Here is a 15,550-nt window from a genome sequence, read left to right as displayed (position 1 = left end):
ATAAATACATTGAATCACAGTTTAGAAATAGAAAGGTAAGGCGCATTCTAATTCTCGCAGAAAGTTTGAATCAACTTCGGAGGAAGATGCTTTGCAAAGTACTATATTCCTCTACTGTCCCATAACTGAACTCCAAAAATCTGAATGAGTCGTCCCCAGCGATTTTTTCCCGTGCCATTCCATAGATACTAAAGGCAGGAGACATTGAAGCTGAAGCGCAAAAAAGTCTCCAGTTTAGCGGACCGCGTCAGGTTGAACAAGACAAAAATCTCGCAAATCCATTTCCCCCGATGGGTTGTCAACGCAATAAAAATTATACCGAAGATGCACATAGAACATTGCAATTGATGTTAGCCAGTGCCCTCCAAAGGTCAGGTACGATGTGTTCAGTAGTTGATAAAAACCACGGTAAATTCTTCAGTAGTTTCAAATTCTGTGTAATAACTAAGATGACCTTTCCTATGTGCTCTCAAAGTCTACTGGATTATAGCTCCTATTATCATCCTGCAACACTATCTTTTGGCATTCCCAGTAACATGGGATGAACATTACGGTTCAACACTCTGAAGCTTTTGGGAAGAGGTTTATATCCAAATGTAACCAAAGTAATCCATTTTTGGCCACTCTTTGTTTTAAATAAACAGCTTCACTCTGTAGCAATGTTTTTGGAGAATTGTGGGGCAGAAATGGGGTGGTGGTAATTAATTTGATAATTATTAAATGTATAACAGTTTAAAATAAAGAACATAAAAATCACAAACACATTACAAGACAAAAGACAAAGATGGCAGAGAAAACAAACTCAGGGGAACAAGGGAAAGAAAATTAAAAAAGAGAAGGGAAGAGAAAGAAAGAAAGGAAGGAAGGAAGGAAGGAAGAAAGAAAGAAAGAAAGAAAGAAAGAAAGAAAGAAAGAAAGAAAGAAAAGAATACTTTCTAGAGCCAGGCCTTCAAAATACCAGTAGGGTGGGAGTCATTTGAATTTCAGGGGAGAATCTCATTCCAGAGAGTAGGTGCTGCTACCTGAGAAGGCAAGCTTCCAGGGTTCTGGCAGATGGCATTGTTTAATTGATGAAACCCAGAGTGCTCTAACTTTCCCATATTGGACTGACCAGGCAAAATCTTGCATTAAAGAAAAAACTAATTTACTTTATCCACTGGCATCTTTCTATTAGCATTACTGTAGCTTTTCGCTGGAGGTCTGGTTTGGTGTAGTGGTTAAGGCACCAGTTAGAAACCTGGAGATGGTGAGCTTTAATCCCATTTTAGGCATGAAACCAGTTGGGAACCTTGGGTCACTGTCTCAGCCCAATCCACATCCCAGGATGGTTGTGGGAAAAATAGAAGGTGAGAATATTATGTTGCCTTGTATGAAATAGTGGCAGATATAAATCTAATAATTTCTAAAAACAAATCAAGTATAAATTTAACCATCTGCATTTGCCCCATTTACCTCTGCTGAACATACTTTTAAGAAACTTCACTTAGAGGCTTGATTTACATTCCTTATGTATGATTGGAAAAGCAGCATCCAATCAAGACTCTCCTGCAAGGGAGTAGAACCAGTTTTCTCTAACCTCCACCCTAGAGAGGATTAAATAGAAACTGATAAAAATAGAATTGGCATGCTGCTAAGGTATGCCGCTTTTTTTCAGTTTTCCTCTACAGATTCATTTATTTATCAAGGTTCTAGTACTATTTTATTAGAATTGGCATGAGTAGACTTACTGTGTAATTTTCAGTTCTTGGAACTCAGATTTCTGAATAGGCATGCATAGGATTCTGCTGTTAATGAGGGAAGATTATTATAAGCAAAGATGCTTTAAAAGTCCTGAAATTAATAAAAAAGAGCAACTGCTAAATGTTTTATTATTGTAGGAAGTCGTAACAAATGAAAATGACTAAATTACCAACATTATTATAATAAATGAGGCTCCCTTAATTACTTTAAATACATGGATGAAATTTTCAGGATATTGTAGACTTTTAAGCAAATTAAAAAAATTGCATCTCCAAAATGCTACCTGTCAAATCAAGAAACATAGAACCAGGTTAGTTAATTTATATAATTATAAGAGATAAATTTTGCATAATGCTGAGCAATTAAATGTGAGGAAAATTGCTCTAATTTTCCCAGAGATATGCATTGGTTATATCTCCTACGTTGAAAGAAATATTGACTTGTTTTCAGTTTACACCAAAAAAATAGCCAAATTGTGTATTTTGCAATATAGCAAGGTTGGAAAACCTGGCAGCAGAAGAAATATATTTACTGATGATTTCAAGAGGCATAATACTGATATGTTAATGTGACACAATTCTAAGGAATTATAGGGGATACATATAAATAAGGCTGGGGTTTCTCACAACCTATGCACAGCCAGTTGTCCAGAAAGAAAGGCACCAAGAAATATATGATTCAGAAGAGTCAATACTGTAGGGAAGTTACAAAATTGGGAGTAAAAGCTTTTATCTGGGTATCACAAGATATAAAAACCCTTCATATTTCTAAATGCAACAGTCCCTTGACAATTTTGAAACAATCCTACAAAAACAAAGTAATTATACTTATTAGGCTTAGTGGAGGAAAATAGGTGAAAGTCAAATAATATTAATCACTGTCATATTCCTGTTATTAAAGTGTGAATGTCTTGACAGTGTTAGAAGGCTGCATAACAGATACTAGGCTATTATATGCATTTCCAATACTATAGCACTAACAATAGCACTTTGATTTATAAACCACTTCACAGTGCTTTACAGAACTCTCTAAGCAGTTTACAGAGTCAGCATATTGCCCCCAATAATCTGGGTTTTCATTTTATTGACCTCAGAAGGATGGAAAGCTGGGTCAGCCTTGAGCCAGTGAGAATCGAACTGCTGGCAGATAGCAGAATTAGCTGCAATATTGCATTCTAACCATTGCTCCACCACGGCTCTTTACCTGCTGTTTGAACTTGATTGTTTACTTGCAGACATTTCATTACCCAACTAAGTAACATCATCAATGTTAGGAAGTATGTGCTTTATTCCTTGTGTAGTTTGCTCTGCCATTGTTGGTGAGGTAATGATGATGTATTGGTATTTTCAGTACTATTTGCAAAGAAACTGTGACTTGAATTTGGAAGAGTAGCTCTAAATCTTCTATAGAGAAAACAAGTGTCTTGGGCTTTTTAAACTGTAGAGAACTATGAAACATTTCATGGTTTTGTCTTGAAATAGAAACTGAATTAAGACAGAAGTGAGAGGAAAGGTTTTTCTTTAGCAACAGTCTTCACTAACCATGTGAGCTAGGCTGTCTTTTGTCACCAATGTTGTGGGCCTTAGACTTAAAAATAGCAGTGATGGGTATTAGATGCAATTGGAAAAAATGTCCCTTAGGTACTCTTCATATATATATTTGTACAAGAAGCAATTGCTCTCTTTTTGGGGTGTGTTTTCACTATGATGAAAGTATCTTTGTGTACTTTTCAGTTTTTGTTTCAACTCCTTCCCTTAAAACGATACTATAGAGCACTGCGCATCAGAACAACTATACACAAGAACAGTTTTTTCCCGAACACCATCACTCTGCTAAACAAATAATTCCCTCAACACTGTCCAACTATTTACAAAGTCTGCACGACTATTACTATTAATCTTCTCATCACTCCTTATCACCCCTCCCCTCCCCCTTGTGACTGTATGACTGTAATGTTGTCGCTTGTACCCTTACGATTTATTTTGACTGTTTCCTAATATGACTATTATTAAGTGTTGTACCTTATGATTCTTGACTCTTGACGAATGTATCATTTCTTTTATGTACACAGAGAGCATTTGCACCAAGACAAATTCCTTGTGTGTCCAAACACACTTGGCCAATAAAAAAGAATTTTAAATCTAAAGAGAAAAGAAACTTTCATATAAGGTTTTTGAGTTCACATCTGGCAATAAAACATACTATACACAAATGATATTGGTTAACTATTGTTAATTTCTTGCCTAAACTGGCCACCTAAAAATCTTGTCTTGGGTAGCAAATGAGCTGCAGTGTTTAAGAGCAGGTTTTTGGGGACAATATGGTTTTGCAGCAGCAAAACTTTCTTCAAACTAGCAGTAGGAATCTGCATTATGCTTACCTTCCAGAATAAGGGAGGGAATGCAATTAGGTGAAGTTAAATTTTGTATACACATCTAAAATTATGACTTTACACATGACTTTACACATTGTACCAAGGCATAATTTAATTTGTTTATGGCTTGGTATGTTTCACCAACACAGCTGTTTGTGAAATATGAATTATGGCTAGTGCAATTATATATTTATTTATTAAGTTTGTTTCCTATCACAGCTTTCATTTAGAGCTCAAGGCAGTGTACATAATATTCTTCCTGTTTTTCCTCCCTGCCTCCCTGAGGTAGGCTAAGCTGAGAAAGTGACTTGGTCCAATGTCACCCTGGGAGCTTCATTCCATGAATCCAGCCCATTATGACTTATTCAACCATTCTACTTAAATTATGGTTGAGTGTATTGTATGCAGTTTTATGAGTAAAACTTGTGCCAATACAAAATATCATTAACCTGTTTTCCAGGTTTAAAGTAGCTAGAATGTTTTCTTTAATATCTGGTAGATCTGGTGATATTTACATTTTCAGTCATTTTCAGTCATATACAGAAGAATGAATTTCTGCAGGATGTGTACCATTATTAAAAATGAGACCAGAACTGAATTAGTGAATAATTATTACGTAGTTTAGTATGTCTTCTTCTGTGACCTATCACTCATGTTGGAAAATAAATAATGGTATTTTTTATATATAATCAGAATGGTAAGAAAAGATGAAATTGTACGTAATGGGCATAGCAACATTTTAAAAGGACACCGTTTTCAAAAAATATTTTCGTGAGGTATAGCCTGAAAGAAAAATATTTAGAAAACAAATAAATGAGATAGAGAACATTTGGAATTTTGAACTGTTGTTGTGGATACTCTCTCAAAATCTGCAATGAATCTAGGTTATTTTCAAAACTGCAGCACAGACATAGAATTCCATTTAAAACTAAAGATAAAGGTTTCTCCTGTCCAGTCATGTCCGACTCTAGGCAGCAGTGCTCATCTCTGTTTCTGAGCTGAAAGAGCCAGCATTGTCCTAAGACCGTGTTGGCGAACCTATGCCACACGGGCCAGAGGTGGCATGCAGAGCTCTCTGCAGGCATGCGAGCCATCACCCCAGCTCAGCTCTGCTGTGCATGCACGTGCGCCTCCCGCTGGCCAGCTGGTCTTCAGGTCTCTGCCGCACATGCATGGGGGGTCGGGCACATGCACAAGTGGCGGAGTGCATGCATGGGGGCGCGCGCACATTGCATTTGGGGGGTTTGCGCACCTATGCATGCATTTGTGCACATGCATGCACGCTTTGGGCACTTGGTGCCAAAAAGGTTAGCCATCGCTGTCCTAAGACATTTCTGTGGTCATGTGGCCAGCATGAGTATATGTAGAGGTGCACAGAATGCTGTTTGCCTTTCAACTGAAGTGGTACCTATTTGTCTACTCGCATTTGCATGCTTTCAAACTGCTAGATGGGCAGGAGCTGGGGCAAGTGACGGGAAATTGACCCATCATGGGACAATCAGGTCTCGAATCTGGGCTATCAGCTTTCCATCTGACAAGCTCAGTGTCTCTAACCACTGAGCCATAATGCCCCCGCAATTCCATTTACTAGAAGGCAAACTGACAAGATTATTTTATATTGCAACTATTTACTATCTCAACTTATTTTTACCATTTCCACTGCTAGTGATTTCTTACATCTTGCAGCATAATAATCTAGCCATTTGCAAGTTGGTGTAAGGCCTATCTTCATTAGTGATATATTACTTCAACAATTGTTGGATGATGCATTAAAATACTATCAATCTTTAATGAGGAAATGGCCAAAGTGCCAGGCTGAAGTCACCTCTGTTTTTTTTTCCCTTGTAGCAAGTCTCAATTAAGTTTTATCTACTCTTTGTGAGAATGCTTACCATTATACTTCGTATTTATGCCTAGCTTGTCATGCTAATTACTACTGAAAACAATGGACTTACTTTAATGGAGCACAGGATCAGGCTGTACATTTATAATCCAGAACTTAATAGATAGCTGCAAGAGGGCGGAGCTGGCATCACGACGATACGGCATGCGTTCTTGGAGGTCTGAGATCGCTGCCGATATCTTTGCTCCTGGACGGTCCTATCGGATCTAAACCGTCCCGAAGAGATGGTGAAAGTGAAGAGCGCATCCTGTCGATCCCAGGGATACCACAAAGTCCCTGGTAGATCCAGGAGAAGCTCTTCTTGCTAGTGGCAAAGAGGCAGCCTTTAAAGCTGCTGAAGTTGGGACAGCTCCGAAACAGAAGAGAACAGAAAGAGAGAGTGTGCCGGTTTGGTGAGAACTTTTTTCTTTATTCTAAGATCTGAAAGGACACCCTAAGGAAAAGAAAGAATCTGTAAAAGTTTTTGACAGAAGTGATTAAGTGGCGATTTTAAACAGGAATGTCAAAGTAATGTTTTTTTTTTCTCATTGCTGGATTTTCTATACATGATCTTATATTTTGAAACTAGACTGGTTTTTTCTTTTCCATCTATTTTTTTTCTCCTTTTTGATTTTGTAACATTTTAGGCTAGAGACTCCCTTTTAGTTATTTCTTTTTTTTAAATATCTTTTTTTTAAATTAATACTTATTATATTTGGAAAAGGAGGGGGAATGTGAAAGCAAAGAAACTTTGTAACACTGCCAACTAGAGGCTTGGAAATATTCTATTTCTCTTGTGATCAGACAAAGCTGAGAAAGAAAGAACGGAGACTTTTTTTCAATGACATTGCTATTTGATAAGATAGAGGGAAAAGCATGGGAGAGTATTATTGCAGGTGCTCTTCTGGGTTTCTATCAACAGCTAGAGTCTGGTGTTGAAGTTTATAGGAAAAGAAAAGGTGATAAGTTTCTGGAGAAGAGTGTTATAACAAGAGCCTTGGATAACTAAACAAAGTGCAGTGTGTTCTCTTGATTTTTCCCAAGCTGTGCTTCCTCTCCTCAACAGTTTACTTTTTGAAATAGCTATTTGGATTTTTAGTTCTTTGGAACTTGTCTTTGCTTTTTTTTGTTTGTTTGTTTGTCTTTGGAAATTAAATTTTTATGTTTACTTTTTATTTTAAAAGAAAAGTTTTAGTATTAATGATTCCTTTCCTTTTCTTTTTAAGGGAGTAGCCTTTTTTTTTCTTTTTCTCTTTCTGCCTTTCTGGTACTTTTGTTTTTCCATCTACCTCCAATACTGTTTTTTTCTTTCTTTTTATCTTCCTGGCTTTTTTTTCTTTTTCTCTTATGCAGCCTTTTATATTTAAGACCTCTTAATTGGATTAAGGTGTTGAAGAACCTGAAGAATTTTTCCTTTTTTAAAAGCTTTTTATTCCTCACTTTTCTGTCTTTTTTAGGATTTTACAACTTTTTCTCTTTTGTGTATGTTTATGGTTTTTTTCTTCATTTTTGAATTTTCATTGTTATCTAACTAATCGATTGGATTAAGGTATACAAGAACCTGAAGAAATTCTTTTTTCTTTTTTTATTATTATTACTATTTGGCTTCTTTTTCCCTACTATTTTTATTTGGAATCGCAATTGGTTACTTCACAATTGGATTAAGGTCTAGAAGAACCTGAAGATTTTGAATTGTTTGAAATGAGTAGGAAATTAACAGCTCCTGGTTCTTCAACTTCTACTTCCTCCTCTCCACCATCTGGAGGACAACGTTCAATACAGACAATGTTAAAGCAAGAGAAAGAACAAGAAAAAGAAGAAGAAAAAGTGACCCTGCAGATGATTATCAAAACATTCAAACAAGATCAGAGAATATTGAAAAGAGAATAGAGAACATCGAACAAAGAACAGATAACATTGAACAAAGAACAGGGAAAACCGATGAAAAAGTCTAGAACATCCAACAAATGATGATGAAGTGTGATAAGAGACTACTAAAAATTGAAGAAGAAGATAAAGAGATAAGAAGATTGGAGACATTGATAACAGATTAACGGTGGTTGAACAAGATAAAAGTGGTATGCTGAGATGGGAGATGGACAGATCAGAATTTTATCTTAGATTCCAAAACATAGAGGAAGAAAAAGGACAAAATCTAGCTGAGATAATGATAGAAATATTGGCTGAAGCTTTGGAAATAACTAAAGAGAAGATGATGGATGGAATAGATGAGGTCTATCGAGTCTTCACAAGATACACAATGAGAAATAGCCCACCAAGAGAAGTTCACATCAGATTTACAAAGAAAGCCATTAAAACGCAAATATTGCAAGTGGCAAGAGAGAAAACATTGAAATATAAAGATAAGGAGATTGTGGTTTTGAAACAAGTACCCAGAAGAGTGAGACAGATGAGAAGAGAATACCGATTCTTGACCAAATTGCTACTTTAAAAAGAGGTGAACTATAGATGGCTGATTCCAGAAGGTTTAATGTTCACATGGCAAGAACAGAGATACAGAATTGATTCAATTGAGAAAGCTGAATCATTTTATACAGAATTTTTCAGAGGGAAAGAGGAAGAGGCAGAAAAAGAAATTTCACGAATTGAATTCCAAGAGGACTGCCAAATGACGACTGAAAAAGAGGAAGGTGCAATAGGTGGAAAGGAGGAAGCCAAAGAACAACGTGAACCAAGATCCACGAGAGCTGCCGAACCTAATTATAAAATATAACCATGGAAGAGGAAAAAAATGATTACAATTAATATAAATGGACTTAATTCAGCCGTTAAAAGAAGGAAAACTTTCCATAAATTAGAGAAATTAAAATTTGATATAATCTGCCTACAAGAAGTACATATTAAAAAGCAATATGAACAATTGTTGATACAGTCAAAACTAGGGAAAATATTTACCTCCTTGACACAATGCAAGAAAAGAGGAGTGGTTTTATATATTAAAGAGACCATTCCAGCGAAATTGATTTATACTGATGACGGAAGAATATTAATGGTGGAAATAATGGATAATAATACGAAAACTCTCCTGATTGCAATCTATGCCTCGAATGACAAACAAGAATTTTATAAAAAATTACATATGAAAATAATTGAACTGGACTATGCTAATATAGTTATGATGGGAGATTTTAATGGAATTGTAGACAACAAACTAGACTATACAGCACAGAAAACAATAAAGCAAAACAGAAAGACTCTCCCTAAATCTTTTTTTTAAATGGTAGATGAAATAAACTTAAAAGTTACATGGAGAGAAAGAAATGCTAAAACTAAACAATACACCTTCTGCTCAAATAGACACTTATCATGGTCCAGAATAGATATAATATGGATGTCAACAGAATTGTTAACTAATATTCAAGAAATAAATATTGAAACAAGTACTTGGGCAGATCACAATCCAATGAGAATTAAATGGAAAGGACAAAGAAGAAGATCTAGATGGACGTTAAGTAATACTATTTTAAAGGAAAAAGACTTCACACAGTGGATGGAGAAAGAACTGGCTTTTTTCTTTAGAGAAAACAAAAAAGAAGATACATCAATCCAGAATGTATGGGATACAATGAAGGCATATGCCAGAGGCTTGATAATAGATGAAACAAGGAAAAGAAATACCATGAAAAGATTAGTCTAAGGCATTAGAGGATGAGTATAAAGGACTTACAAAAGAGCTACAGAAAATGCCACAGAAAAAGGACATTAAGTTAAAAATGGATATAACCAAACATAAAATGGGTCAAAAAAAAGAGAAGAATTAGCACAGAAAATTAGAGGTGCTAAACAGAACTACTTTGAAGATGCAAATAAACCAGGTAGATGGTTAGCATATAAATTGAGAAAGGAGAAAGAATCAAGGAAAATATTGCAATTAATAGATGACCAAGGCCAAGTTTGCTATGGTAATAAAGAGAAGAAGGAAATCATTCGAGACTATTATGGGAAACTATACACACAAGAGAATATTGATGAGGAAAGAGTGGTTCTTATCCACTGAACTAGTTCTTTTTCATTCTTGATAATGCCACTACTGGAAAGAACTAATAATATTTAAAGCAGCTATGTCCAGCAGTCCTGAACAGCTAGTAATGTGGCCCAAGCTTGTAAACTTTTAAAACTATTATGGGATTTATACACATTAATTATATGACATATTTTGTATGCGGCCCAAGACAGTTCCTCTTCACTCAGTACAGTCTAGGCAAGCCAAAAGATTGGACATCCATGATTTAAAGTGCTACATAGCAATATTTTATTATTGTATGCACTTGTTTAGTATAGCACTCTGGGAGAGCTACACTCTCTGAAAGATACTTTCTAAATACATACTTGAATTTGTAAAGGAAGTGCCTTTTTTCTGAATAGATGAAACTAATTATCATAAATGTAGGCAATTTTCACATGTCTCATTTACAGCTCTTTTGACTATTGCTATGCATGGATCAGATAGAAATGTAATTTTAAATGGGATTATATCAGGTTTTTATCACACAGAATGGCAATGCATATTAAAACTTCCTGTTTTCTGCTAGCAGAAAGTGAACTGGTGTTATCTGTCTGAAATACATGCTGAAGTTATTTTACAATTTTGCTTAGTTGTAGGATCAGCATAAATATTTGGCTGACTCTTTTCTATATGATATGTGCATGCATATTTAAAAAAGGAGTGGAGGAAAACATAATACATGAATGATAGTGACATGAATTAAGAGGATATCATTAAGGTCCTTGAAAATACCTTATGCTTTCATCTTTCAATTTAGCTACAGGTGAAACTTGAAAAATTAGAATATTGTGCAAAAGTTCATTTATTTCAGTAATGCAACTTAGAAGGTGAACCTAATATATGAGATAGACACATTACATGCAAAGCAAGATAGTTCAAGCCGTGATGTGTCATAATTGAGATGATTATGGCTTACAGCTCATGAAAACCCCAAATCCACAATCTCAGAAAATTAGAATATTGTGAAAAGGTTCAATATTCTAGGCTCAAAGTGTCCCACTCTAATCAGCTAATTAAGCCATAACAACTGCAGAGGGTTCCTGAGCCTTTAAATGGTCTCTCAGTCTGGTTCAGTGGGAATCACAATCATGGGAAAGACTGCTGACTTGACAGTTGTGCAGAAAACCATCATTGACACCCTCCATTAGGAGGGAAAGCCTCAAAAGGTAATTGCAAAAGAAGTTGGATGTTCCCAAAGTGCTGTATCAAAGCACATTAATAGAAAGTTATGTGGAAGGGAAAAGTGTGGAAAAAAAGGTACACAAGCAGCAGGGATGACCGCAGCCTGCAGAAGATTGTCAGGAAAAGGCCATTTAAAAGTGTTGCGGACTTTCACAAGGAGTGGACTGTGGCTGGAGTCAGTGCATCAAGAGCCACCACACACAGACAGATCCTGGACATGGGCTTCAAATGTTGTATTCCTCTTGTCAAGCCACTCCTGAACAACAAACATCAGAAGCGTCTTACCTGGGCTAAAGAACAGAATTGGTCTGTTGCTCAGTGGTCCAAAGTCCTCTTTTCTGATGAGAGCCACTTTTGTATCTCATTTGGAAACCAAGGACCCAGAGTCTGGAGGAAGAATGGAGACACTGCACACTGCAAGATGCTTGAAGTCCAGTGTGAAGTTTCCACAGTCTGTGTTGATTTGGGGAGCCATGTCATCTGCTGGTGTTGGTCCACTGTGCTTCATTAAATCCAAGGTCAACACAGCCATCTACCAGGAGATTTTGGAGCACTTCATGCTTCCTTACGCAGACGAGCTTTATGGGGATGCTGATTTCATTTTCCAGCAGGACTTGGCACCTGCCCACACTGCCAAAAGCACCAAAACCTGGTTCAATGATCGTGGGATTACTGTGCTTGATTGGCAAGCAAAATCACCTGACCTGAACCCCATAGAGAATCTATGGGGCATTGCCAAGAGAAAGATGAGAGACATGAGACCGAACAATGCAGAAGAGCTGAAGGTTGCTATTGAAGCATCCTGGTCTTCCATAACACCTCAGCAGTGCCACAGGCTGATAGCTTCCATGCCACGCCGCATTGAGGCAGTAATTGCTGCAAAAGAGGCCCAAACCAAGTACTGAGTACATATGCAAGCTTATACTTTTCAGAGGTCTGATATTGTTCTATGTACAATCCTTGTTTTATTGATTGCATGTCATATTCTAATTTTCTGAGATTGTGGATTTGAGGTTTTCATGAGCCATAATCATCTCAATTAAGACAAATCACAGCTTGAACTATGTTGCTTTGTATGTAATGAGTGTCCCATATATTAGTTTCACCTTTTAAGTTGTATTACTGAAATAAATGAACTTTTGCACAATATTCTAATTTTTCGAATTTCCCTTTTAGTTGAATTGTTTTTTTCTCCAGTGGAACTAGTGAAGTTTTCATACAAACTGAAACCTTGTTACCTTTTTTTTTTTTAACTGAAACTGCACTTGCTATGATAATTATCAAGGATGTCAACCTCTCCCATCCATCCCAGTTGCTGTTGTGCCCTAGGGAATAGCACCAGATTAAAATATAAATCCTCGAATTTGTCAACAAATACTTGGCAGCATTTACAGCTTGGTGAAAATCAAACATTGGGAATCCTATTAAATTTTATGCTGCTGTTTGGAGCCTGAAATCTGCTCACATTTACTGCTGGGAATTGATATGTTCATTGAGTTGCCATATTGCATTACACAGCAGTTGTTATGGGCTCTCAAATCACCAGTGGTTAATTTCTAAAAAAAGGAAATGCCAGCAATGAGCTTTGGGGGTGAAATTTTCTGATTAGGAAGCCCTTTCTTTACTCCCTGGTGTATGCTGCAGATTCTCTCTGCTTTGTCAATGGTGTGTAGGAAATATACTATAAGCCTGCCTAGGACATTTTTGTCTGTTCCTAAATCATCTTTTCCCTAAACCTTGGCACAGAAAATAGATACAAAGACCGAATCCTGGAAAGTTCTGGTATAAAACTATAGTACATAAAATAAAGTGAATGTAGCAAAGCGCTTTGATGATCTGTGTTGAACGTCTTCTGGCTTCCTCCATTCCTTGAACGACATAACCCGAGGCATAGTTTCCTGTTTCTTCATAATTCGTTCACAAAAGCCAATAAAACAAGGAACAGATCATGAGGATAAACAAGGAGTTGCCATGGAGATAATATGCTACCATTTTACGTTGCAATTGAAATTGCATATATTTGGCATGCTGCACATGGCTCCAGGAGGCATTAAATTCTATATAATTTCTGCATCCCCCTAAGACGCTTCCTGAGGAAGCCTACCTGCTCGCTCTTCCCATTCAGAAAGGACTGGCAGTTTGTTCTGGTTGAGAAATATGAGGACAGCAACCCAAGCCTGCCAAAATTCGCTCTTTTATGCATCTGTTCATCATGCAGGGCTCTTGCCCTCTTTGGCATCCGGCCCTTCTATCAGCCAGTTCTGGGCCACTCACTCCCACTTCTGCAGTTCTAAATGGAAGAGGAACGAATAAGCAATGCTTTCTGCAAAACCAGGCTGGAAGTCATTGAAGGCTTACCCAACAGATGAGAACTTCCTATCCTTAGTTATGTAACTCTTCAGTTGTGTATAGAGCTTAAGAACCAGCGGATACATGTGTTGGGTTAGGAAATGCTGTATTTCAATAAAAGGAATTACTTGAGATTCAGAAGGCCAGATTAAGGAAGGGGGGGAGCTATCTACGTAGCAAATTCAATCCACGTACACCTTGGATAAGTGCAAGTAACTTTTTAAGCATAGGAGAAGAAAGTTTGGAGGACCCAAATTGTTGGGGGCAATATGCTGACTCTGTAAACTGCTTAGAGAAGACTGTAAAGAACTGTAAAGCAGTATATACGTCTAAATGCTATTGCTATTACTATTGGTCAGAAGTTTCTTCATTTTTCCTCTCTGGGGTCCAATCCCCTCTGGGGTTCTTTCTTTTCTCCTCCATTTTTCCCCCCCACTTTTTTCACTTTCAAAAGAGAGAAGGTACTGCCATTGCACCTGGCATCCTCCCAAGAGCTCTTCTGGGCAAGATGGAAGACAACACTCCTGAACAATTAAAATACACACACACACATACACACACACACACACACACACACACGGAACTCTCCAAATTGTAAGAGTGCTGGACTTGAACTCAGTGATTTAGATTAGTATTTCTCAACATCAGCAACTTTAAGATGTGTAGACTTAAACTACTAGAATTCCTTGGTGCCTGGGAAGGTTTGTGTGACCTGTCAGTTTACCAGCCTGCCTTACAATCTGAGTAAATAAAAATGGGAGAAAATGTTGCATTGAGCAATGTGTGAGAGAGAAATCAGAAGAAGGCATTTCCTACACATATGAGGGAATATCTCTACATACATATAGTCCAAGAGATGTAATTAAGAATCTTTTATCTGCTTCCCCTAATATCAATACCTCCATTGTCTTGAGAATTAGAACTTGGCTTGTAAATCATCAGTTACCAATTGGTACTTCTGTCAACTCTAAATCCTAGAAGGACCTTCAAAGTTCAAATGAAGACGATAAATAGCAAATTAGCACATCAACCGGCATGTAACTGATTTGATTTGATGTGTGTGATTTGCTACTTATTTATCATCTTCATAAAATGTCTCTGAACACACCTTAAAATACTACCCACTGAATCAGCAAAAAAAATTAAGGTAGATTTATTTTGCTGCCCTGACAGGTGAATCTTATTATGCCTCACTAACAAGGCCAGCAAGGGAGTCTTCTCTTGATGCTGTAGTGTTAATGCTCAACAAGTTAAGGAAAGTCATTGGTTGAACCCCCTATTTAATTTCCCCTCCCAATGAGCATCACCTGCTATGGGGGAATATAACAACCAAAGTTTTCTCAATATATGGGATGAGTATGGACAGGTACCTTGAATGGTAAATTTAGCCATCTATCAAGTTGCCTAATAGGTTGAAGATATGGCATAGGAGCACAGAAAGAAGCAGGATGTAGTTCCTTCCAATGTATTAGAGTTCTCCTTACATTGCCCCATATGCTACTCCTATGTGCTTGTCACCTGTCCTTCAGGCTAAAAGGTGCAAAGGAAGGACCAGGGTGAAGAGAAAGGGAGCAACAAGTGATGAGCAAACTTTGTCCTTGATGAACACTGCAAGGGAATGGCGACGCTGCCAGTGAGTGGCCATGACTAACACCACCCAGAAGTAGCCTATTGGTAGACACAATGGTACTGCCCCACCTCATTCCAGCTATATAACAGTTATTGGCAGAAGCAGATAAGCTATATTGGCCCACCTGTTAAGCAACCCATTGATGACAGAACCAGCAACAAACACAACTGGTCTGGATCTGACTCTCTTTCCCAATATAAATTGTCTTTTCTGTAACAGATAATTAAAAGCAATAATCTCTTGTTTTCCTAACCCACTTCTAGCACTCTTCTAAGTGCTAATCTGGGTTTATAAAAGATGCAGCAGAAGGAAAATTATAACAGATTCTCCAATGAAAAAATTGTTTGGAGCACCTAGCATTAGTGC

This window comes from Notechis scutatus, chromosome 2 (genome assembly GCF_049901735.1).
Source record: "Notechis scutatus isolate UNSWTSFEM ecotype Mainland chromosome 2, rNotScu1.2, whole genome shotgun sequence".
In the NCBI taxonomy this organism is placed as follows: Eukaryota; Metazoa; Chordata; class Lepidosauria; order Squamata; family Elapidae; genus Notechis; species Notechis scutatus.
The sequence above is the reverse complement of the archived record's forward strand: the minus strand, read 5'-3'. Positions refer to the sequence as shown.